This window comes from Talpa europaea, assembly GCF_964194135.1.
Source record: "Talpa europaea genome assembly, contig: HAP1_SCAFFOLD_181, whole genome shotgun sequence".
In the NCBI taxonomy this organism is placed as follows: Eukaryota; Metazoa; Chordata; class Mammalia; order Eulipotyphla; family Talpidae; genus Talpa; species Talpa europaea.
In genome coordinates, this window is record NW_028167940.1 from 68232 (window position 1) to 90829 (window position 22598).

At 57.7% G+C, this 22598-nt stretch overlaps 1 pseudogene across 1 annotated transcript; it reads right to left on the reverse strand.

Moving 5' to 3' along the window:
- Positions 1-2849: 2849 nt before the first annotated feature.
- Positions 2850-4888, reverse strand: LOC311188088 (olfactory receptor 11L1-like; annotated as a pseudogene). The gene is made up of 2 exons: positions 3931-4888; positions 2850-3138 (listed from the first exon to the last, which is right to left on the reverse strand). The product of its transcript is annotated as an olfactory receptor 11L1-like (transcript).
- Positions 4889-22598: the final 17710 nt, after the last annotated feature.

Consider the following 22598-nt stretch of genomic DNA (forward strand, 5'->3'; position numbering starts at 1 on the left):
GGGGCGCGGTGGACGCGAGGGATTCCCCGGGGCGGGGAGGTGACTACGGTCTTGGGGGGACGGGGTGACCGCGGCCGGGGAGCTCGGCGCTGACCGCAAGGCTCCCCGCCCCGCTCCCCTCGCCCGGTAAGGCGGCCTTGCCCGTCCCCTGCGCGGGTGTGGGCCGGGGGCTGGGGGGGCGCTTCCGCCCACCGGGCCCGGGTCCGGGCTGGGGACTCCGCGCCCTGCTGGAGTCCCCATGGGACCCGGGACAGCAGCTCGAGCCGGGGACGGCGCAGGTCGGTCTTTCAGGCGAGTCCGGAGCCCTCCTGGTGTCTGTGGTCGCCCCTGGGGTCCCCGGGGTCTCCTCCCATCCTGGGGCACAGCTATCCCGGCCGCGCGGAGGGAGCGCAGGGGAGGCGCGCTGGGGACAGCGGAGCGCGGAGCCCCCCCTTTCCAAACCGCCCCTGTGAGGCCCAGGGCTCATTAGGCGAACTGGGCGCCTCCTCAGCGCCCGCGGCGCGCCCGGGGTCTTCCTGGGCTCCTTGGGGCGCCTGGGGGCACCCGTGACGGAGGGGGGGGCCTGGGGGACTGAGACCCATCGTGGGGCCACGCTCAACTGCGAAACTATGGCCGCGCCCCGCAGGGGAGCCCCAGAGCAGGGCGCGCTGGGGAGGGGGTGATGGGGCGGACCGGGGTGCGCACTCGTTGCTCACCCTGCCAGGGCGCCCGGGTGAGGAGCCGCGGAGGAGGCGCTGGCGCGCGCTGCAGACACCAAAGGGGCCCCTCGGCTCCCTGGCAGCCTCTGTCTGTCCCCTGTGGGGAAGGTCCCGCCAGGAGCTGATGGGGAGGGGGGCGGTGAGGGGAACCAGCTAGCAGAAGGGGGTGTGTCCGGTGAGGACCCAACGTGAGGGGTGAACGGGACGCCCCTGAGACGAGTGTCCTCCGCCCACCGCTTCAGTTCCCAGGCCCAGGCCCCCGCTCCGAGGGGCTCTGGCGCTCCCCGCGCACCACCCCCCTCGCGGGTCACGCGCCCGGAGGACTGGACGCAGGCGGGGTGGGCGCAGCGGGGTCCCCTCCACGCAAGGGGTGGGGGGCTGCAGGGAAAATCAGGAGAAGCAGCGCCAAGGCGGGCGTTAAGGGACGCGCCCCAGAGTCCCCAAGTCCAGCTCCGAGGCGGGAAGCGCCGAGGGCGCGCGGGCCGAGGCTCAGGCGGGCGCCGAGTGGGTCGGCCAGGCGCAGACCCCAGGGGCAGCCGACGCTCCGGCCCCGCCGTCCCGCAGCGGCGCCTCAGCCCATCCGCCCGCTCCGCCCCTCGCTGTCCTGGGGAGTCTCCCCACCGCCACCCCCACCCCTGCCGCTGGCTGCACCCCGGCTCTTGTGCGCATGAATAAATAAATAAATGTCTTTTTTCAAAAACCGCGGGTGCTTCCCGAGGCGCCCCCGCCCCGCAGGTTCAGCTCCTCGGGCCCCTGGGTCCGTCTGCCGCCTGTCCGGCCCGGCCGGCGAGGACCCTCCTCCAGGGCCGCAGAGAAGCCCGAGGGGCGGGCGGGCGCGCGTCCGAGCCTCCGAGAACATCCCGGGCCCGCGGCTCGGCCGGGCTGGCTGCAGAGGACAGGGCAGCGCCCAGGGCGCGTCCGCCCGCCCGGGGGTCAGGCCCGGCTCGCCCCGCGGCCCCCGCCGGCGGAGGAGCGTTCCCGGCGGCTCCGGGGTCGGCGCGCCCAGGGGGAAGCAGCGCCCCTGGCCACCTGGGCTGCGCCCCCCGCCCCGGCCGCGCGGAGCCGGACCTCGCGGGGGACGGGCTCGGGCGACGGGGCTGGTGTCACAGAACTCCGTGCCCCAAAGAGCGGGGGCGGGGGGCTGCGCCCCGGGCGCCCAGGACACGGACCGCGGCGCCAGGGCGGACGCAGGCAACTCGCCAGGCGGAACCGGGCACCGCGCCCGCGCGTCCTCAGGCCTCGGTGCGGGCTCGGCGGGGGCGCCGGGCGCCGGGACGCCCCTCCGCCGAGGACTCGGGCACCCCGGGCGCCCCCGCCGCGCCCCTCGCCCGACCCGCAGCCCGCGCGGGCGCCTTCGCCTTCGCAGCGTTCCTCGCGACCCACGCGTCTCCCGGCCCCGCAGGGCCCCGTGCGTCCCGGCTGCCGCGGGATGGCGCCCCCGGAGCCCCCACGCCCGCCCCTCACCCCCCGCCCAGCAGGTCCACGCAGCCGCCCGCCCCGGCCCCGCGCTCAGTCAAGCCCGAGAAGCCCCGGCCCGGCCCCAGGTTAGCTCAGGGGCGCGTCCTGTTCCCGGGAACCCCGAGGATTTCCGAGCCCCAGCGCCACCCCGACCTGACCCGGGGAAGCCCCGCCTCAGCCCGCAGGTCTCTCTTCGGTCCGCAGGGAGCCCCGCCTGCTCCCCGTACAGCGGGCGCCAGGGCAGGGGGTCAGGGACAGGCCCACAGCGCTGGCCTGGCAGGCCGCTGACCACCGCTGGGCATCGCCGGGCGCGGCGGGTCACCCCTCCCGCTACTCCCCGCAGAGCCTGGCCAAGCCCCGCCCCACGCCCGGCCCTGGCATCCGGGCAGCGGGGCCAGAGCCGACCGGCGCCTCAGCGCCTTTTTATGCAACCTGTGCTTCCCGGCTTGTGGGCTGGCCCAATCAGGTGTGAGCTACCAGCTGACTGGTGCTAAACGGTCCAATCAGCCGCAGGATTGAAAAACAGTCCAATCAGCTGTGTGGGCGGGGCAGCCTGAGAGCAGCTATAAGCAGGGCTGGCGGCGCTCGGATACGGGCGGGGGCGCGGGCTGCAGGCCCCGCCTCTTCTCTGGCTGCCCCCGAAGGCTCCCCGGGGTCTCAGGGCGTTGCTTGCTGCAGGTGTCGCCCCACCACTCACGCAGCTGCGGGCGCCGGTGTCTCTCGCCGAGCGGCCCGCGGCGGCCCCCGTGGCTGGCCGGCGCCCGCGGTGAGCGGCGGGCGGGAAGCGGCGGCCGGGGGGCCCTGGCCGGTCCTGGGCGTCCGCCGCCCCGTGCGCCCTCGCGCTGCCCCTTGGCGGGCCCCGGCCTCGGCCTCTCGGGCCTCTGGGCGGCGGGTCCGCGCCCGCCCGTCCCCCGCCTCCCTCGCGCGCTGCCCTGGTCCACGCTCACCCGGCCCGAAGGCCTCGCCCGGGCCCGACGACGTCCTGGGGGGCGGGCCCGGGGAGGCGGGAGCAGCTCGGCGGCCCGCGCTGGGGCCGGGGCGAGCTGGAGGGCGGCGGGGGCGCCGCGGGCACTGCCGGCCTCCGCTGCAGGCCGGAGACAGACGCCACCGAGGCAGAGACGCCCCAGGCCGCCCCGGCCCCCACGCCGGCGGGGACAGGCACCCGGGGAGGGGCAGGGGCAGCCGGTCAGCAGCAGCGCGTCGACGGCGGGTCCAGAGTCGGCGGGGACGGCAGCTGCACGGGGCGGCCACGCGGGCCACGGCGGCCTGTCCCTCCCCCGCCCCCCCCGCCCCTCCCGCCCTCCCCCTCGGTTCCCTCCTCCCCCCTCCCCCCCCGCCCGTCCGTCTCTCGCCTCTGCCCCCTTCACCCGCCCCGCCCTCTCCTCCCGCTGTGACTGCTTTTCCTAAGATTCCATTCAACACACACCCGGGATCTGAGTCTCTGCAGACCAGCCTGGCGTTTGGAAGCGCCCCTGGGCCGCCTGCCGCGGGCCGGGGCGACGCCGGGACACCCCGCGCGGGCCCCCGGGCGGCTTCTGTCCGCGGCCCCACGAGCTCGGGCCGGCCGTGCACGGGGACGGGACGTGCGGAGCCCGCGGCCACACGGCGGGACCCCGGAGGGCAGAGCGAGGACAGCAGGGCCGGCAGGGGCCGCAGCGAGCGGCCGGCGGGCTGGGGGGGGGCGGGGAGCAGCCCCCACCTGCTGCAGCCCGGGCAGCGCCCGCCGAGGGCCCCACCGCACTGGGCCGCGCCTGGCCCCGCCCACTGGCCGCACCTGAGCGAGAAGCTGCCCTGTGCTCTGAGGCCGCAGACGCGGCCCCTCCTCATCATCACTTTCCTGATGGCCTCTTGGAAGTCTTTGTTCCTCAAACTGTAGATGCCGGGGTTCGGCAGTGGGGTGACCACGGTGTAGAAGACGGAAATGATCTTGTTGATTTCAGGGGACAGGTGGGCTTTGGGGCGCACGTACATGGAGATCGTGGTCCTGGAGTAGGTGGTGACCACGGCCAGGTGGGAGCCGCCGTGGAGAAGGTCTTCGCGGGCCGGAGGCGGAGGGGATCCTTACGATGGCGGCCACGATGAAGACGTGGGACACGAGGGTGGGGAGGAGGCACACGCGCAGCCGGCGATGGACAGGGCGAAGATGACCATCTCGGTGAGGTAGACGCGGGAGCAGGAGAGCCGCATGGAGGGGCAGGTCGCAGAAGTGGTTGATCCGGTTGGGGCCACAGAAGTCCAGCCTGAAGATCATCAGGCAGGGCAGGACCCCGTGCCCACCCTGGTCACCCAGGAGACGGCCACCAGCTTGGCGCAGGTCTGGGGCGCATCAGGAGGGGGTAGTGCAGGGGGCTGCGGACGGCCAGGTAGCGGTCATAGGCCATCGTGGCCAGGAGGAAGCACTCGGTGGCCCCGAAAAACACAAAGAAGTAGAGCTGGGCCATGCAGGCGGGGAAGGAGATGGCACGGCCCGGGGACAGCAGGCCGGCGAGCAGCGGCGGCACGACGGTGGAGGTGTCCCAGACCTCCAGGAAGGACAGGTGCTTGAGGAACGTGTACATGGGCGTGTGCAGCCGCCGGTCATGGCTCGCCACGGCAATGATGACGACATTCCCCACCACCGTCAGCACGTAGATGAACAGAAAGATGGCAAACAGCAGGGACTGCCACTCGAGAAGGTTCTGGAACCCCAGCAGCTGAAACTCAGTGACAGCAGACACATTTGGGGGCTCCATCGCCTGCGGAGGGGAAGAGACCTTGGAAAGCACTGCGGACAAGGCATGAAAATCCTCGGTGCTATCTGGAACATGAGAGACTGTCTTCGAGCACTCCCGTCTCCACGACAGCTTTCTGGAAGAACGTGCGCGGCTCCACCTGGCTTTTAGACCACTGTGATTTCAACCCATTAGGCGAAAGGGGCGCAAGAGTTGGGGGAGGGCCTCAGCAAGCTCCACTCACCAGGCTCTCTGAGATCTAGAAGTTTCAGGTTCAACACCCCAGGTAAGAAGGGGCTCACTGAGCCAAACACAGGAAATACAATTAATAGCCAGGCCTCCCTGGTGGCGCGAGGGTTAAGTCTCAGCACTGTGAAGCTGTCCCCAGCCACTAAGGCATGAGTTCAATCCCCGGCCAGGGAGTGACCCACAGGGCGAGGCAGACCTCTTCTGTCTCCCCGCTGCTCCCCTCAGCAGCGTGTTTCAGTAGATGCACCTGTTCTGCTCCCCACTCTGTCTCTGGTCTCTGGTAAATCCTCCACCCACCCACCCCCAACCTTTGGCCTGTACCCCAGTTCTTTATGCATAAATAAATAAACCTTTAAAAAATTAATAGCTATGTTTTCCTGGAAAGGGCCTGGGCCCTTTCCTCCCACAGGTGACTCTCATCTGGAAACAGGTCACACCTGGCCCGTCTCCCAGCCCCGGGAGACTGTGTTCTGCCCTCAGTGTTTATGGACACCTCCTCCGGGCACTTGAGCATCTGAGTGTGTCTGTGTGTGTCTGTGTGGCCAGGGCTGAGCCAGCCTGCATCTCCACTGGTACCTTCTCACCCAGGTGGACGCCAGCTTAGTGATCGGACTTTGTGTCCAGTCAATAAGTCACCCCTCCTTTTTTTCAAGGTCTAGCCTAGTTCTGAATGAAGCCAGCATCCACCCGCCATCAGGGGCTTCCCTCATCAAGGACTGAGCGTGATGTCACCTCTGTAATGCCCAGGCCCAGGACTCCAGCCACAGGCCCTTCCACCTCCCTCCCTCTCCCCTAGTGACTATTTCAGGCGCTTCTCCAAAACCTTTCAAGACTTTTTGTGTAGGAAAGTGATGAAGCTGAAGTACCCTGAGGCCCTCCTTCACCGCCCCCCTCTGTCTCCCCGGGAGCCCGATGGGTGGTGCATCACCCCCTTCTCCCCCCCTCTCCGGCAGAGGTTGCACCTGAGCCGGCTGTGGCTTTATTTGGTCTCTTGCCCAAATTAACCGACAAGCCCCCCCCCTCGGAAATGCAGCATCCCCCCAAGGAGCACCGCCCCTCCCACCCTACTGCTCTAGTCTCCCTGCGCCCCAGGCACACCCGTCCTTCCTCCTGGGAAAGTGGACAGAGCAGCTGCCACAGCAGAGGCCTCTGCTAGGCTGGAAACCAGAGCGCAAAGCAGACGATTTGGCCAGGGGCTTGGGCGTGAGGCTGCAGAGAGTGGCCAGTTCAGGGCTCCAGAGCCATGGTCCCTGGAGCTCTGCAGTGAAAAAGGCCCCTGGCTCCACCTGCTGGCTGCGCCCAGGAGCTGGCCCTGCTGCATGGTGTCTGCTCTCTGTGCCTAGGGCCGGCCTGCCCTGCTCCCTCCCAGCTGCTCCCCTTCCTCCTCAGAGGCACCAGACCTCTGGGTCTCTGTTCTGACCCCATCTCAGCTCCTGCGCACAGCACAGACCACAGTCTCTGGCCTTCTCTGCTCACTGCTGTTCCTGGGCCCTGCCCCAGGGCAGGCTGACCCCAGGCCAGTCCAGGAGCCCAGGCTGAGGGGAAGCGTGACCCCACAGGGCAGCGAGTGATGCAATTCACTTTGGAACATGGTCCATTCCTGACATTGCTTCCACTTCCGTGACATGAGCAGTGACTGGACAAAGGCAGAATTTAAATGCCGAGACCACCAGGGCCTGGTTGACGGGGTCAGCATGGGCAACGTGGTTGGGTCACAGGGCATTTGGCCCCATTTCTGAGTCACCTAAAGTCCCCCTCAAACGCAGTCAAAGACGCAAGGGAAAAAGGACCTGCTGGGCCTAGCCCTTTGGGGCAGGACGGGGTGCCGGGGTGACAGGGTGGGGGGTTGGCGGGGGTGGGGGGTGGCAGGGGTGGGGGTGCGAGCAGGTGGTGGGGTGATGGGGGTGGGGGTGCAGACCTGCTTGGGGCTGACATCAAGTCCTGGCTATTCTAGGGACTGGATCACCTGATTTACAATGAGCTCAGCCAACAAGACCCGCCCCGAGACAGAACCTCCCAGGCGCTAGCCCCACATCTCATTTCACAGCTTCCCTGGAGCCTTTATGGAAATAAACAGGCCCCAGTACCACAGACCTCCCGCCATCCAGGGCCACCAGGCGCCTCTGGGCTAGGGCCTCCCTGCTGCTCTCCAGGCACCACAGGGCAGCGATCCCACCTGGACAGAGCATCCGCAGGGCCTGCAGCCTCAGGCTTGCAGCCCCTCACCCACAGGCATGGCCTCTGGCTCCAAACACACCTCTCCTGGTGGCCTTCTGAGCCCTGGGCCTACCTGTCCATCTCCCTGGCACACGGCGCCCACGGTCCTCCCTGCTGCCGGCTCGGTCCTGCTGCCCTCCGCCCTGCACGCTGGCCCTGGCTCCCTTCTGCGAGCTGCGACTGGCCATCTTCTGCGGGTGACGCGGCTGCAACACGCTCCACCTTTCAATAACCCAGGTCTCCTGGGGCCTGGCCTTCGGGGAATCCTCCTCCCAGGTATTCTTCCACGGTTTGCCTACCGAGTTAATAATCAACAAAAGCAAACTTTTGAGACTCCCTGCTGCCCAGGGGGCTCAGGCACGGGGGCACCACTGGGACCTAAGCAGTTCCTTGGAAAACTTTTTTAAAATGTAGCTTAGGATGGCCCCGGAGATGCTGAACTGGACTGACTCAAACAAATGGGTGTTTCTTGAAAATCTAGGGAGCAGGTACCCAGGGGCCCATCCTGAGACAGGTGCCAGCGGCCTTCCGCTTCACACTGCAGTTTCAGTGTGCCCACGAGAGTACATCCACGCACCCACACGGTGAGACCCCCACCCAGGCCAACTTCCAGAGACCAGAGCACCTGCGCCGAGGGCGTCTCCCAACTCCACAAGGAAAACGCAGCATCTCAGCCTGGAAAGGCCTGAGCAGAGCCCTCCACGTAGCCCCGCCCCCCTCTTACCAGCAGGACCAGAGGCTGCTGCATGGGGGGGCACTGTCCCGCGACGCACTTGTGCTTGACTTAATAACTTATTTTCCAAAATAATGTTATCCGTGTGTATATTTTTCAGAAAATTTGCAGACAGAAGACGGCCAGGGCACGGCGCGTGCATGAGTGCCCGCTGTGAACACGCTCAGGGGCACGGGTGGCTGCACACGCACAGGTACATTTTGGGGCACTGGGTGAGGAGCCGCTGCAAGCTCTAGCTGGCACCACCGGGTCTTGGGGTGCCCGCGGCGCCAGGAAACCTGAGTTCATGGGGGTGAGGCTGCGGGGAAGAGTGTCCAGGCTCTTGGATGGGGTCCCAGGCAGGGTCCTGGGCAGGTTGGGGTCCACTACGCTCCACCCGAGTTGGCCCCCTGATGGCCCACCCCCCAGCTCTCCTGTTCCTCGCGGGCAGCACGCGCCCTGCGGCTGAGGCCTTGGCTGGCCTTAGCCCCTCTCCATCACCATCTTTCTCACTGCTAGAGGTGGGGAAGAAAACAAGCTGCACCCCGGCCTGTGGGCAGGCTTCTTCCGTGAGGTCTTCACCCTGGGCCCCCACTCTTCGCCTGGCACGCCGCGGCCAGGGGAGGAGAGCAGTGCAGGCACCCAGGGAACAGGCGAGCAGGCAGGTGGGCAGGTTCCAGTAGGTGAGAGCACAGGGTACAGTGGGACCTGGGGACGCCCAGGCCACCCACCCCATCAGCGCTGCCACGTGAGGGTGGCCGGCAAAGGGCACTGGCATGCAAGCCCCACAAGGTCACCCCAGCACTCACATGCCAGCAGGCGACCAGCCTGAGGCTTGGCCTGAGGAGCCTGGGGGGGCGCCCGGCTCAGGTGTGCTGACATCCGAGGGGCCCCTCGCCCCGGCAGACGTGCGACGGAGGAGAGGCCAGAAAACGTCACCTCCAAGAGGCAGCAGGGCCATGGCAGACACGCGCCCCAGCTGCGTCCCGAGCCGGCCGGCCAGAGCAGGCTTCCCCAGGCTTCCAGGCCCGGCCCTGGGAGCACATGCAGGCCCAGGACTGGCCTCAAGACCTCTCTGCGCCCCAGGCTGTCCTCCCCACTCCCCAGGCCCCAGCCTCCACTGCCTGACCAGCCCCAGGCGCCCGTGCCATCCCCGCAGCACCACTCTGGCACGCGTCCTCACCCTGGCACGCGCCCTCGTCCCCAGCACAACGGCCTGCTCTCACTCAGGCGGGCGCCCCTGGGTGCGGGTGCACCATCGGCTACAAGTCGGCATCTGTGTATCCGTCTCCACCAAGACAAGCTCACAGATACTTTGAGATGTTCAAATCCTCACCCGGAAGTACCTTCCAGAATCCCTCCTTCCTCTTTCCCGCGCAGTCGCTGGGACACTTCCTCACGCCCACGCGGTCAGCCCCTCCATCCCGCACAGGGGTCGGGCAGGGGTGCCGGAAACTGCCATCGGTGGTCACTCTCATGCTGACCAGATGTGCTGAAGTCACCTCAGTCTAGGCAAAGTGACCTGCCCCCTTGGCGCGACGGTGCGTGGTCCCGGCCGGCCATTTCCTGGGGCGGCTGAGTTGGGGCTTTGCTCATCCCATGGCAGGCCCCAGAGCAACGTAGCCGGAGCCCAGGGATTGGGGCATGTGGGGTGCACCAGGCCCAGGGGTGGGAGGGCTGCCCAGGCAGGGGCAGGTCTGTGAGGCAGGGAAGGGGAAGCAGGAGTCCAGGGGGAGCCCTGGCGAGCTGTGGGGGCAGCCACCCCGCGGGCCCAGGCCGGGGTCTGGGGGCCAGGGTGTGTTGTGCTCGCTGGGGACGGGGCAGTCAGCAGAGGAAGCCCGGCCAGGAGCTTTCTCGTGGGGGTACTCCAGGGACTCGGCCGTTACAGGAGGGGTGGAATCTCTACCCGTAAGGGTAGAGGCGCCTCTCCAGACGGGCCTTCAGGAGGAGGTCTTCCGGGTCCATGGAAGGAAATTCTAAGACTCACACTTGAAGCCCCGCACGGAGCATCACTGGGTTCGGTATGAAAAAGGGAATGATTATAAAACTCCTGCGTTTCTTCGGAAGTTTCATAGATGACAGTTATTCATCAGAGCACAGTGTGGACAAAGTCTGGATCCAGCTCCAGCAGTGCAAACCCCGCCTCTGAACAGGGTGAGGGGGTGCCCCAATGATCTGTCTAGACCTGCTCTCAGAACCACTCCCAGACCCACAGGCCCTGGGCGTGGGCTCTGTGCGGGGGAGGGTCCAGTACCCCAGGCCTGCTGGTTACCTCAGATGTGCCTTCCCCAGAGTGCTGAGGGCCCTGGGGGTGAGCCTCAGGGGAGCCAGAGGCCTCTCTGCTCCCTCTCCCTGGGGGATTCTGCAGTTTGGACCCTTCCAGGCCCTTTGAGAGAGACTTCTTTTGTCATTTAAACCCCCTCTGGAATCAATCAAGTGAAGCATGGGCAGATCTTCCAAGGCCACCACATGGAGGTAGCATCATCACCAGCCCCCCGCCAAGTTATTAAGAGGAGAACCTCCTCCTCCCCAGGCTGGGGCCACCCTCCTCCGCAGGCTGGGGCCTCCCTCCTCCCCAGGCTGAGCACCCAGCAGGAGGAGACAGCTCAGAACAATTAGCCCGGGCAGGCAAGTCCCAGGGTACCGCCTTCCTTCCTTCCTTCCTCTGGGGCACAGTGTGTGCGGGGGCGATGGGTTTGCGGGTGATGGGTTTGCGTTTATTCAATGCAGGTCAGATGCCAGACCCCACCATACCACCCAGGCCAGCCCAAGGCCCAGGGCCCACCAGCTGTAGGCGGAGAGAGTGGAGGCTCCCGGGGAAGAGGGGGCGCCAGGGCGAGGAGGGGGTTCGCCAGGGCACAGAGGGGGGTGTGCCAGGACACAGAGGGGGTACCAGGGCACAGAGGGGGTGTGCCTGGGCGAAGAGGGGGTGCCAGGGCGCAGAGGGAGTGCTAGGGCACAGAGGGGGTGCCAGGGAGCAGAGGGGGCGTTAGACCAGGGTCAGAAGGGAGGTCTTGCCTCCAGGTCCTTCACCATCATGCAGGCTTTCGGGGCAACCGCAGGGTGATAGTAGGGTCCCGCTCATAGGGCCACCAAGGAATCGCGCACATAAACGTCGCTGCACATGGGTAGGGCAGGTCGGAGCCTGTCAGCTGAGTTGCGGGCCTAGCAGCCTGCTCACGGGTGGGGTGCACCCTGTGCCGGCCCCACGTCCACCTGGGGGAGCTGCTTTCCATTCATCAGGGTCTCCCCAGGAAAAGTGTGAAACTACCAGGACGTTTGATTCCCATGGCAGGGAAGCTGGGAACCCTACCCAGCAGCCCAATGAGCCACATCCCCAGCCCCCAGAGAGGGCCTGCGAGCCTGGGGCTGCCCAGTGACCGCCCGTGGGTGCCTCCCCCCCAACAGCCCCTGGCAGCGGCCACAGGCCCTGGCCTCGCCTGGAAAGAAAGTCAGAGCAGGGCCGTGCGCCCCGCGCCTGTAATGGTTAGGATTTCACCTTCAATTTCCAAAACAGTATTTTTTGATTTTGCTTTTTAAGGGTCCAGCTCTGATCACATTACTTCTTACAAACTTTGAAAATGGGCTTATTTCTAAGCAAAATAACTGAAGATAAACTTGTACTTTTTTTGAGTGCTTTGCCTCATGCTGATTTCCCTCTTGGAAAACCCTCTTCATAGGCCGCAGCCTCCGCACCAGCTGGCCGGTCGCTCTCCCTTTGTGTCCTGCAGCGGGGAGGGCTTCTCTCTGCACCCCCATGCTCGCCTGCTGGGTCCGGGAGGACCTGGGGTTCCCATTCTCGGTGCTCACTGAGGTGAGCAGGGGCTGTGTCCCGAGGGCCAGGCCGTGGTCCCCACAGGGAGAAGGTGGGGTGCAGGGCAGGGCCTGCGGGCAGGCAGGGTTTGGTGTCTGGGCAGCGCTGGCTGGTGTCCAATACCCAGGTGGGGCTGGCCCCACAGTCCGCGGGGACACGGGCTGTCCCTTAGGACAAGACCTGCAGTGCTGTCCTCTGAAGCCCTGCCGACCCTGGCAGCACGCCGGCCAGAGAGGCCTCTGAATAAAATGTGCACAGGAGACATTCTCGAATCATCGAATCACTTAAAAGAGCAAGGGAGCTGCTCTTGAGGTAAGACAGGTGTCGCCTCACTGCTGGGGTGAGGGACAGGCACCTGACAGCAGAGTGGGGGTGGCCAGAGGGGCGGGCGGGCGGTGCATGGCTCCAGGCGGGAGTGACACGCAGTGCACACCAGGCACCCACTATAGAGTGAACACACCTGACAGGTGTGCGTACCTGGGGCTCCTGGGTGCCCCTGTGGGCAGTGGGCAGGGGCAGGCTGAGGACCAGCTCAGGGTCGCCGGGGTCAGGGTCCCCTCCCACTCCCCAGGAGTGGCTTGCTTCCCTCTGAATCCTGCAGAGGTCAGCAGGGAGGTGCCCTATGTATAGCGCCTATGCACTTGGACTACGCTGACTACACTCACTAGCCCTGACTGTGCTCCCAGCCCTTGCGCTACCTCTGCTGACAACTGACTCTCCTACGATATTAACAAATGTACTATTAATCTAGTATTAATAGTACTCAAAAAGTATTCACTAACCTCACTAAATACTAGCAATGCTAACTTAACTCTACCAACAATACTAACAGAGCAATATGATGAAGGGATAAACATGGTAACTCAAACTAGAGCATAAACTAACTGAAGTATAAACATTTGGAGAATAAATCAATCAGCTAATTCTGTTACACTTTATTCATTTATCCACTCTTAATCAACTTGCTTCAGTGTACTTCTGCTACACTGTCTAGTCCACAAATCACTACACAATAGAATGAAACTTAAATACATGAAGGGAAACTCCATTGTGGAAGTTTGTGGATGGCTCACAGCTATTCCATGCAAACACAGTTTGGGGAACCTCACCTCAGGAAACAGGTCTTGGGCCCAAATCTCTACAAGGGGGGTGCCACAAAATGCCCCCGGTGGGGCAGAGAAGTGTGCATGCATGAGTCACAAGTCCATTGTCCTCCTTGGAACCCAGGTCCCAGGTCAGGTATATAGGCTTATGACACAGGACTCGGGCCCTGTTCCAAAATGTGCTAGGGATCAAACCCAAGGCAATCCAACCCTGCATTTCCATTACACTGTGAGTGCTCCTGCATCGGGAAATCATCTCTTTTCGCCACCACAGAGGACACTTGATTTTCCTAGGGCTACAAGACTCAAGGAGTGATTTATTACTATCTCATCTATTTCTTTCTCTCCCAAAGTTCCCTTTTGGAATGGCATTAAAATTAGCCAAATCAGACTGGAAAGGAAAGGAAAACAATGACATAACTGCAGGGAACATAATTTGAGGAACATTTTCCAGGACATAATTTGAGGAAATTCAAGGATTTTCTATATTATTGATGCAGATATTGGCTACATAGATCAACGGAGGAGTAAACATTTTCTTACCCATGACCTAGCTGTGGTATAAACAGAATTAGAAATTTCCTCCATATCTGAGGATTGGAAAGCTGATAGTATACCAGAGACTATGATTCAACTAAGAGGCCCACATAGTAAGACCTCCGTAATGGATCATGGCTTTTAGCAGTTATGTAAGCAAAATACCCAAAAGCAATAATTAATATATATGTGTGTGTGTGTGTGTGTGTTACACTACTTTATAACACTGTATAAATCTTTGGAGTACAGCTTCACATCTATTAAAATGTGTAATTCCACACCACACACACTAACAGAGTTCTAATGAGCCTCTACTAACAGGCTTCTCCTCTCACACCCACCCTCTCCAGGGGCAGCTCCTCCTGCCTGCTGGTGTCTGCGCAAGCATCATCTTCTTTCCTTGTGTGTGTGTGTGTGTGCCCACACGCTACTGAAAGGAGGACTCTGGTGACGCTTTTCTTAGAGGTAACCCAAGAACCCTCATCTGTGACCCCAACACCTCTCCCAAACATCACTCCTCACCAGTGTCAATGTTATAAAAACAAGGAAAATCTGAGAAACTGTCATCCAGGCGAACTGGATGGGATTATGGAGCATAAAATGGACAGTAGCAAAGATGGCATTTAGTAATTATGTCAACATAGCTGCATTAGTTGTAAAAAAATAAAAGTATTCATGTAGGATGTTAACAACATGGAAATGGTGTGGGATAAACAAGACCTGTACTGCCTTTGCAACTTTTCTATAAATCTGATAGTATTCTTTAAATGTTATTTTTTAAGATCAATTTATTTTTTTATAAAGATTTATTTATGCATACAAGAACTGGGGTGCAGGCCAGAAATGTGGAGGTGAGAGGATTCACCAGAGATAGGGTGGGGAGCTGAACAGGCAGATGTACTGAAATGCACTGCTGAGGGGAGGAGCGGGCGAGACAGGAGAGGTCTGACGTGCCATATGGGCAGCTCCCTGGCTGGGGATCAAACTCACGCCTTAGTGGCTGCGGAGAGCTTCATAGTGCTATGTCTTAGCTCCTTGAGCCACCAGGGAGGCCCTAAATATTATTTTTTTAAAAATGCCCTCAATATTGAATAGGTTGTAGAAGAAAAAAATTTTCTCTTTTCCGATTCTCCCAGGTATCACTGTCCAGGGACTGGAGAGAGGAGTTCTGGGGAGAAAAGACGGAAACCTCACACACAGGGCAGGCTCCGGAGTCTCCTCTCTTCTGAGCCCTGCTGCTCTGACTCCTCACAGAGCATCTCACCCCAGGACGCCGCCCTCCAGCACCCCCAACTCTGCCCACCTCAGCCCCCCGCCCCGACCTGGCTGCTCCACCAGAATCCGGAGCAGCGCGGCAGCGCCCCCGTGTGGCCACAGGGCTGAGCACAGGAGCCCAGAGCCGCCCTTTCTCCTGCTCAGCCAGGCCCTCCCCAGGCTCCCTGGGCCCCCAGCGGCAGGACAGGGATCTGCACACAAGGGGGCGCCCAAGTCTGCGTCAGTTTCAGTGTCCTTATTTTTAGTCTGCAGTGGTCTCCAGGACATAATTGGTTCCTAGGTTCTGGGCAAATCCCCAAATATATAGATTGCCTCAGTCTCTTTATATGAAAACTTAGATTCCAGGGTCCCTGTCATTTGTTTCTGCCTCTGCTTCCAAGGACGAAAGCCCCTCTTCCTGGGAATCACCTTACATTCTCCATCCTTTGGAGGAGGGGAGGGGCCTAGGAGAGCCCCCAGGGCACTGGCTAGGAAGATGGGGAAGCTCCTGGAAAATAGAGCAGAGGATGGAAATGGGGACTTTAGGGGACAGAGGTGGAAAGGGGTGCAGGGGGAGCCAGAGAGGACCGGGCAGGGAAGGGGCCACACGGGGGACACTGAGGGGGAAGGTCTGTGTGGGTGACATAGGCTCTCACTGGGGAGCTGGAGCGTCTGTCTCCCCTGGGGGATGCAGCAGTGCTGGCCTGTAACTGCCCAGGGAACTGCGCACATCTGGGGCCTTGCCTGTCCTTGCAGGGCAGGTGTCACCCACACATATGCACATGCTGGTGACAGAGAGGACTGTAACAGGGGGGCCCCCAAGGGAGGATCTGGGTTCGTGCCCCACCCAAGAAGGGTGGAGCTGAGCAGGGAGAGGAAGCTTGAGAGGAGGCTGAAGAGGGAGGAAGCAGGATGGAACCAGAAGGAGACCTGGGGGAGGCGCATGGGGCAGAGACACGTGAAGAAGCTGAACTTGCTTCTTGGCCTTGGACTGGGTGACACAGACATGGGTGAGAAATCCATGGGAGGTGACAATGGCAGCTTCTATCTTGATTTTGCTCTTTTCCTTCCAGACTTGACAGCCCTGTCCCCCCTTTTCTATGGGTCCCGCCAGGAGGTGCTTTAGACTGTGACAGGCTTTCAGGCCCTGCTTGGGCCAACCCTGTTTGGCTGAACATTTACCCACAAGGGATGGTGACTTTGGTGCTTGATTTGGAAACTTTATTCTTTCATTTGTCTTTGTTGCACACTAACTGTATTAAAAATCCTTTCCATGAAAGGTCTTCCATGTTTTGTCTTGATGCTGGAGATGGCAGGGAGATGGGGGAGATAATAGTTAAGGGGAGTCCCCTTCCTCATCCGGAACATCCCCGTTCAGTTCCCCAATGCTGGGGTGTCTGGGAGATTCAGGGAGCCAAGAGGAGGGCAGAGCAAGGCCTGTGCCTCCCTGGAGGACCAGCCCTTGGGACTGATTCTGGGGCTCCAGGGCCCCACTCCCTACAGGTGGGTCAGAGTCAACCCTGCTCACAGCCCCAGGCTGCTGACAGTCCCTCTGTGCCGTGATCCTGCAGACACCGCTCTGAGGATAATGTGAAAAAAAAATGAACAGCAACATTAAATGGAATCTTAAAACACTAGGAATAATTTTTTTAAATCAGGTTTATTTTGAAGGACACTTCAGGGGATGTGGAATCCTTGTCTGACAGCTCATTGCTATCAGGACCTTGACTGTCACGTGACTTATTCAGTCTCCACTATTTCTTGTAAGAAAACAGACACTGATCACTTTATTGCCTTAAATTTTTTAATAGTTTGTACCAATCACTTCATCCTTTGCACATTAAACAAAGATCTGGCAATTCGCACAGTCTCTGAGGGGGAGGCAGCAGGAGGGTCCGTGCTCAGGGGCTCCTGCTCTGGGTCTCAGGAGGCTGCGATGGGGATGAGATGTTGGTGGATCTGAAGGGCTGTGATCAGTGTGGAAGGATCTTCCCTTCCCCAGCCCTGGGCAGCCAGAGCCCACTCTCTGCCTCTGGGGACAGGCCTGGGAACTTCTCTCTAAATACACCCCAGGTGACTCTGATGGCGCAGACTTGCAGTCAGGCATTTGGGGTCCCCAAGCCCAATGCATGCTGTTGCCCAGGAACATACTCCACAGGGTGCTGGGGTCACAGAGAACCACGTGACCCCGCCCTGGAGGTCCTGCAGCCTGGGGTGTGTGAGGAGACAAGGGCTGCAGTAGTTGCCTCGGAGGGGGCCAACACAGAGCCAGGGAGGTTCCTTCCTCAGCTGGAAGGGGACATGGGAGTTGGGTCTCAAAAGCCAGAGGTGGGCACAGGAACAGAAGTGGCTCAGGGTGCTGACTGAAGGCCGGCTACATACCTCAGCAGTTACTTTCTCTGTGTCACCTCGGGGATTCTTCTCCAGCACTCTGTGAATTGGGAATTGATACTACCCTGACACCCCTCCCCCACATTCCCCTTCAGAAACAAGGACATGGAGCCTGAGGGGTTATGGCAGTGTCCAGGTCTGAACCCCAGCTGCCTGGTTAATGTCTGGGCCTCTCGCCTGACACCATCCTGCAATCTGACCGGGGAACCTATGAGGCAGGTTCCCTGGAGCCCTCACCACCCTCTCCAGATACCACACATTTCTGGGCTGGATTTGACTAAAGACAAAAGGGCAGTAGTAAGTCATCATGTCATCATCCTTTATGCAAATGAATTGAACTCACCAAAGAGAAAGACACAGAGTGACTGGTTGTACCAAAAAATAAAACCCAACTTTATGCTGTCTCCAGGAGACTGGATCAAAACAGTTCTTGGGAAAAACACAAGAAAATGGGGCACCCCCAAATTTGCAGGGGCTGCCATATAAGATAAAATAAGCTTCCAGAAAAAAAGGTAACAAGAGACAGAGATGAACATCATACGATTAAGGAATCCTACATCAGGAAGACATAACACTCATCAATACACATGCACCAAGCAAAGGAGCAGCAAAATACATAAGGCAACTATTAACACATCTGAAAACAGATATTGGCAGCAACACAACAGTGGTAAAGAAATTCAACACTCCACTTTCATCAAGGACACATCACCCTACAGAACTCCGGGAAACTATAACTTTAAGTGAGAAATTAGACCATCTGGGCTGAATATTTATACTCCAAAAAGCTAAATAATATTCTTGTCAGGTGCACCTGGAATAGCCTCCAGAATACATCACTTGTTGGGTCATCTAACAAGTGTCATAAATTCATGATGACTGAAATCATACAAGTATCTCTCTGATCACAATGGTATCAAACTCAAATCAACCATAAAAAGAAACCAGGGGGAAAAATAACATGTGAAGATTGAACGACACTCTACCAAATCACTCTTGGGTTAAGAAGGAAAGCAACCAAGAAATTTTAAAATACCTTGAGACAAATGACACAGCACAAGCAGCACTAAGAGGGCAGTACAGAGCAATACAGGCCACACCTAGAGTCAAGACAGAGCTCAGGTAAAGAATCTAAACAGCTAGAAAGAACAAATGAAACCAAGAGACAGTAGAAGGAAAAAAATATTAAAGCAGAAATAAATAACAAAGAAATCAAAGAGAGACAAAAAAATCAATGAAACCAAAATATGGTTCTTTGAAAAAAATAAACAAAACAGACAAATATTTTACTACACTTTCAAGGAGGAAAAAAGGAAAAAAAAACTAATAGAATAAGAAACAAAAGGGGAGAAGTTACAACAGACACATTAGGATACAAAAGATCATAATACCAAATATCTATATGTCATAATTCCAAATACCTATATGTCAATAAATTGAATGACCTCAAATAACCTGGAAGAAAGTGACAAATTCTTAGAAGTATACAAACCTTCTGAGACTGAGTCAGGAAGATTCAGAACAAAGCAACTACAAGCAAAGACACTAAAACATGAATCAAAAGTTTCCTGAAAAACAAAGTCCAGGACCAGACATTTTCAGTGACTTCTACAAACTCTTTAAAGATGAACTAACACCTGACTTCTCAACTCTTCAAAAACACAGAGGAAGAGGGAATGCTGCCATCACATCTCATGAGCCCAACATTCCCTTGATACCAAAAGCAGAGAAGGACATCACACAAAAAGAAAGCTACAGACTAATCCCTGATGAACATAGATGCAAACATCCTCAACAAGACCTTAGCAAACCAAATTCAATCACACATGAAAAAGGATCACACACCATGACAGAGTGAGTTTTATCTCAGCAACACAAGGATGGGTCAACATTTGAAAAAATCAATTAGATTTCTGCTCACACCAGTAAAAATGTCTATTATCAAAAGTCAAGAAATAAATTCTGTGAGGAACAAGGGTTAAAGGACCCTTTGCACTAATGGTTGGATGTAATTGGTACAGCCATTTGGAAAAACAATACGGTGGTTCTCAAGAAAATAAAAAAGAATTGCAATATGATGCAGGATTTCCACCTCTGGATATTGACCTGATGAATAAGAAAACACTTATTCAAAACGAGACAGGGCCCCTATTTTCATTGCAGTGCTATTTACAATAGCCAAAATAGGGAACAACCCAAGTTCTAAAGAACAGATGAAAGGATTAACAAAATGTGATTTACATACATCATACACACACATAATGGAATAGTACTCAGATACTGCAAAAAGAAGAAATCTCGCCATTTTCAACAATGTGGATAGAATTTCAGGGAATTATGCTATGTCAAATTGAGAAAGACAGAAAACATAGGATTGTACTTATTTGTGGACTATGAAGGGAAAAAAGCAATCAACAACCACAACAAAATGGCAGTGACCAGAGGAGACGGAGGGTAGAGGGAATATCTTGGTGAAGGATTGTGATTGGACTTTTGCTAATGGGTATGTGTGAAATATACAGTTGCCTGATGAGAAGCTCTACACCTCACATCTATGCAGTGTGTAAATTAATGTTACCTCAATTAAAAAAAGAAGAGGAGGGCCTCCCCGGTGGCGCAGCAGTTGAGCGCTGGGTTGCCAAGCTGCCCACAGCCTCTGCAGCACTGATTTGATCCCCGGCTGCTCCCCGGCCACCGGAGGAGGGTCCCACATGGCACGCAGACCTCTCCTGCTGCCCCCTGCTCCCCTCAGCTGTGTACTTCGTCAGTCTGCCTGCTCTGCTCCCCGCTCTGGCTCTCACCCTCCCGTGCTTTTGACTGTACCCAGTGCTTGTATAAATAAATAAATAAATCTTTAAAAAAAAAAGAGAGAGAGAGAAGAAGAAGAAGAAGAAAAAGCTTCACCCAGCCTGCTCCCCAGTCAGGGCCCTTCACCTGATGATGAGGCCTAGGAAGACAGGACAGGACTGTGCTGTTCTTGGGAGCCCCCTGCACCTCCAAAGAGCCACTTCTCACCCAGCTTGACCTGAGCCCCTCCTCTCTCACCTGGAGACACACAGACTAGTCTCTCCTGCCACCTGGGAGCTGAACCAGGCCCTGGTCTGTTCATAGCCTGGCAGGGGCGCCCCAACCCCACAGTCACCCCCATCCTCACAAGGTGGCCCCTTCCCAGGCCTATGACACCCACTCCTGTGTCCCTCCCTTTCCCTCTGCTCTAGCTGATCCTCATCCCCTCTGCCCTTGCACCCCGGGCACCAGCCAGCCCCCCACAGGATGTTACTTCCATGGGAACCTCACTCCCGAACATCCCCTTCCCAGGGCTTTGCTTCCATCCCACCTTCTGCACTGACCCCCTTGATGGACACAGCTGCCCCCATACCCCCCTTTCTTGCTGCCCCACCTGCTCCCTGCCTGTCCCTCCCCTCAGCCCCTCTACAGGATGGGGTGGGTTTCTTGTCTTTATTATTCACTGTCTCCTGCATGAAAGCAGCTCTCTGAAGTTAGGAATGTCTCTGTTTTGTACACAGCACCAAGCACATAACATACAAATATTGGTGGAGTTAAATGAATTAGTAACTGACAAGTGTTTCTTTTCTTTTTAATTTTTAATTTTTTTTATTTTTTACAACATTGTTCATTTTTAAAAAAAAATATTTGCTCCCCCACCCTCAGGTGTAGTCCCCATAGAATTTCCTTCACCGATGTATCCGTGCACCATCACCACAGTCCCCTGTGCTCCTCCCTCCCTCCCTCTGATCCCTCTCCCTCCTCCTCCCCTGTAGGATGTCTCTCATTTATAATTGTCTGTTTTTGCTTTATTGTTTCGTACTGTTATTATTGTTATTGTTTCTTCAGAGAAGTCTGAAGTTAACCTGATTGGTTTTCCCTTATAAGGTGTCTGTTTCTTCCCCCTAAGTTAACTGACAAGTGTTTGATACAAATAAATCAAAAGTAAAAAATGAGGGGATAGGTATGTTCACATTTTTGATAGTTCACTTTTTGAAACATCATAACCCCTGACTGAGCAATGGTCATCCCTCCCCCTCTTGTTGCAGCTCAGAGACTGCTCTTAACTGTGTCATCACAATAGTTTTTGGAGAGCACCCCCATCTTTTATATCTATCTATCTATCTATCTATCTATCTATCTATCTATCTACCACATCATTCTACATTTTTTTGGAATGTATGCTTTCTCCTCTTGTAACGGGGTAGTGCCCACGAAAAGGGGAAGTTCCAGGTTCCCTGCCCCACCCAAGGTAGGGTGGAGCTGAGCAGGGAGGAGCAGAAGCTGGAGGAGGAAACTGGAGAAGGAAGGAAGCAGGACAGAGAGCCAGAAGGAGACCTGGAAGAGGCACATGGAGCAGAGAGAACTGTGAAAAAACTGTGCTTGCCTTTTGGTCGTGGACTGGTTGAAACAGATGTGGGTGAGACTCATGGGGAGGTGACAGTGGTATTTTTTGTCTTGATTTTGATTTTGCTCTTTTCCTTCCAGACTTGTTTGGTTGTTTCTGATCCTTTTCTGTGGGTCCCCACCAGAAGGTGCCTTAGACTTGGGGCAGGCTTTCAGGACTTGCTCGAGGCCAATCCTGTTTGGATGAACTTTTACCCACGAGGGGACGGGTAGCTTTAGGTGCTTGATTGAGAAATTATAGTCTTTGTCTTTTCTGTATTGTTTACTAATTGTATTAAAGCTCCTTTCCATTAAAGTCTTATATGTTTTGTGTTGATGAGGCAGATGGCAGAACCTATTTAGAGCAGGCAGGTTTGGGGGTTCTGGGGTGCCCCTCTCCCTGCCCTGTAACACTCTCAGGTGTAGTCCCCTTAAAATTCCCACCACCAGTTCACCCACGCACCATCAGCATTGTCCTTTGTGTTCTTCCCTCTTCTGTTTCGATCCCTCTCCCTCCCCTGGGAAGTACCCCAATTTTTCTAGAGCCAGGGTCCCCCCACACAGCCATCATTCCTGAAGGAAGAGCTCCAGACCCCAGGGCCCTACCTACTCGAAAACTATTTTGCCAGGCTAGAAAGGAACAAAGGGCACTCCAAGGACAGGTGGGTACAGGTTTCATTATTATCACACTAGTGGACACCAGACAGGAGAGTCTCCCCCTAAGATCTGGGCCACCAACATACACAAAGATTTCCATTTATACTCAGGAATTTCAGCATTCATTACGCTGATAAATTTGACAGATTTCATTTTTTTTGTAGTGCACAGGCCATTTGGTAGAGCACAGGGCTGTTTAGACAAAGGCGGGGGGGGGTGGTGGTTAGACAAGGATCTGTGCTATGGGAGGGGGAAGGAGCCAGCCACTTGACTCCTTTCTTTTGGAATGAGGCCCAGTTAAGATAGAGACCAGGGCCTCCCTGGTGGCTCAGGCGGTTGAGCGCAGCGCTGTGAAGTTGTCCGCAGACACTACAGTGCCGCTTTGATCCCCGCCAGCCTTGGAGC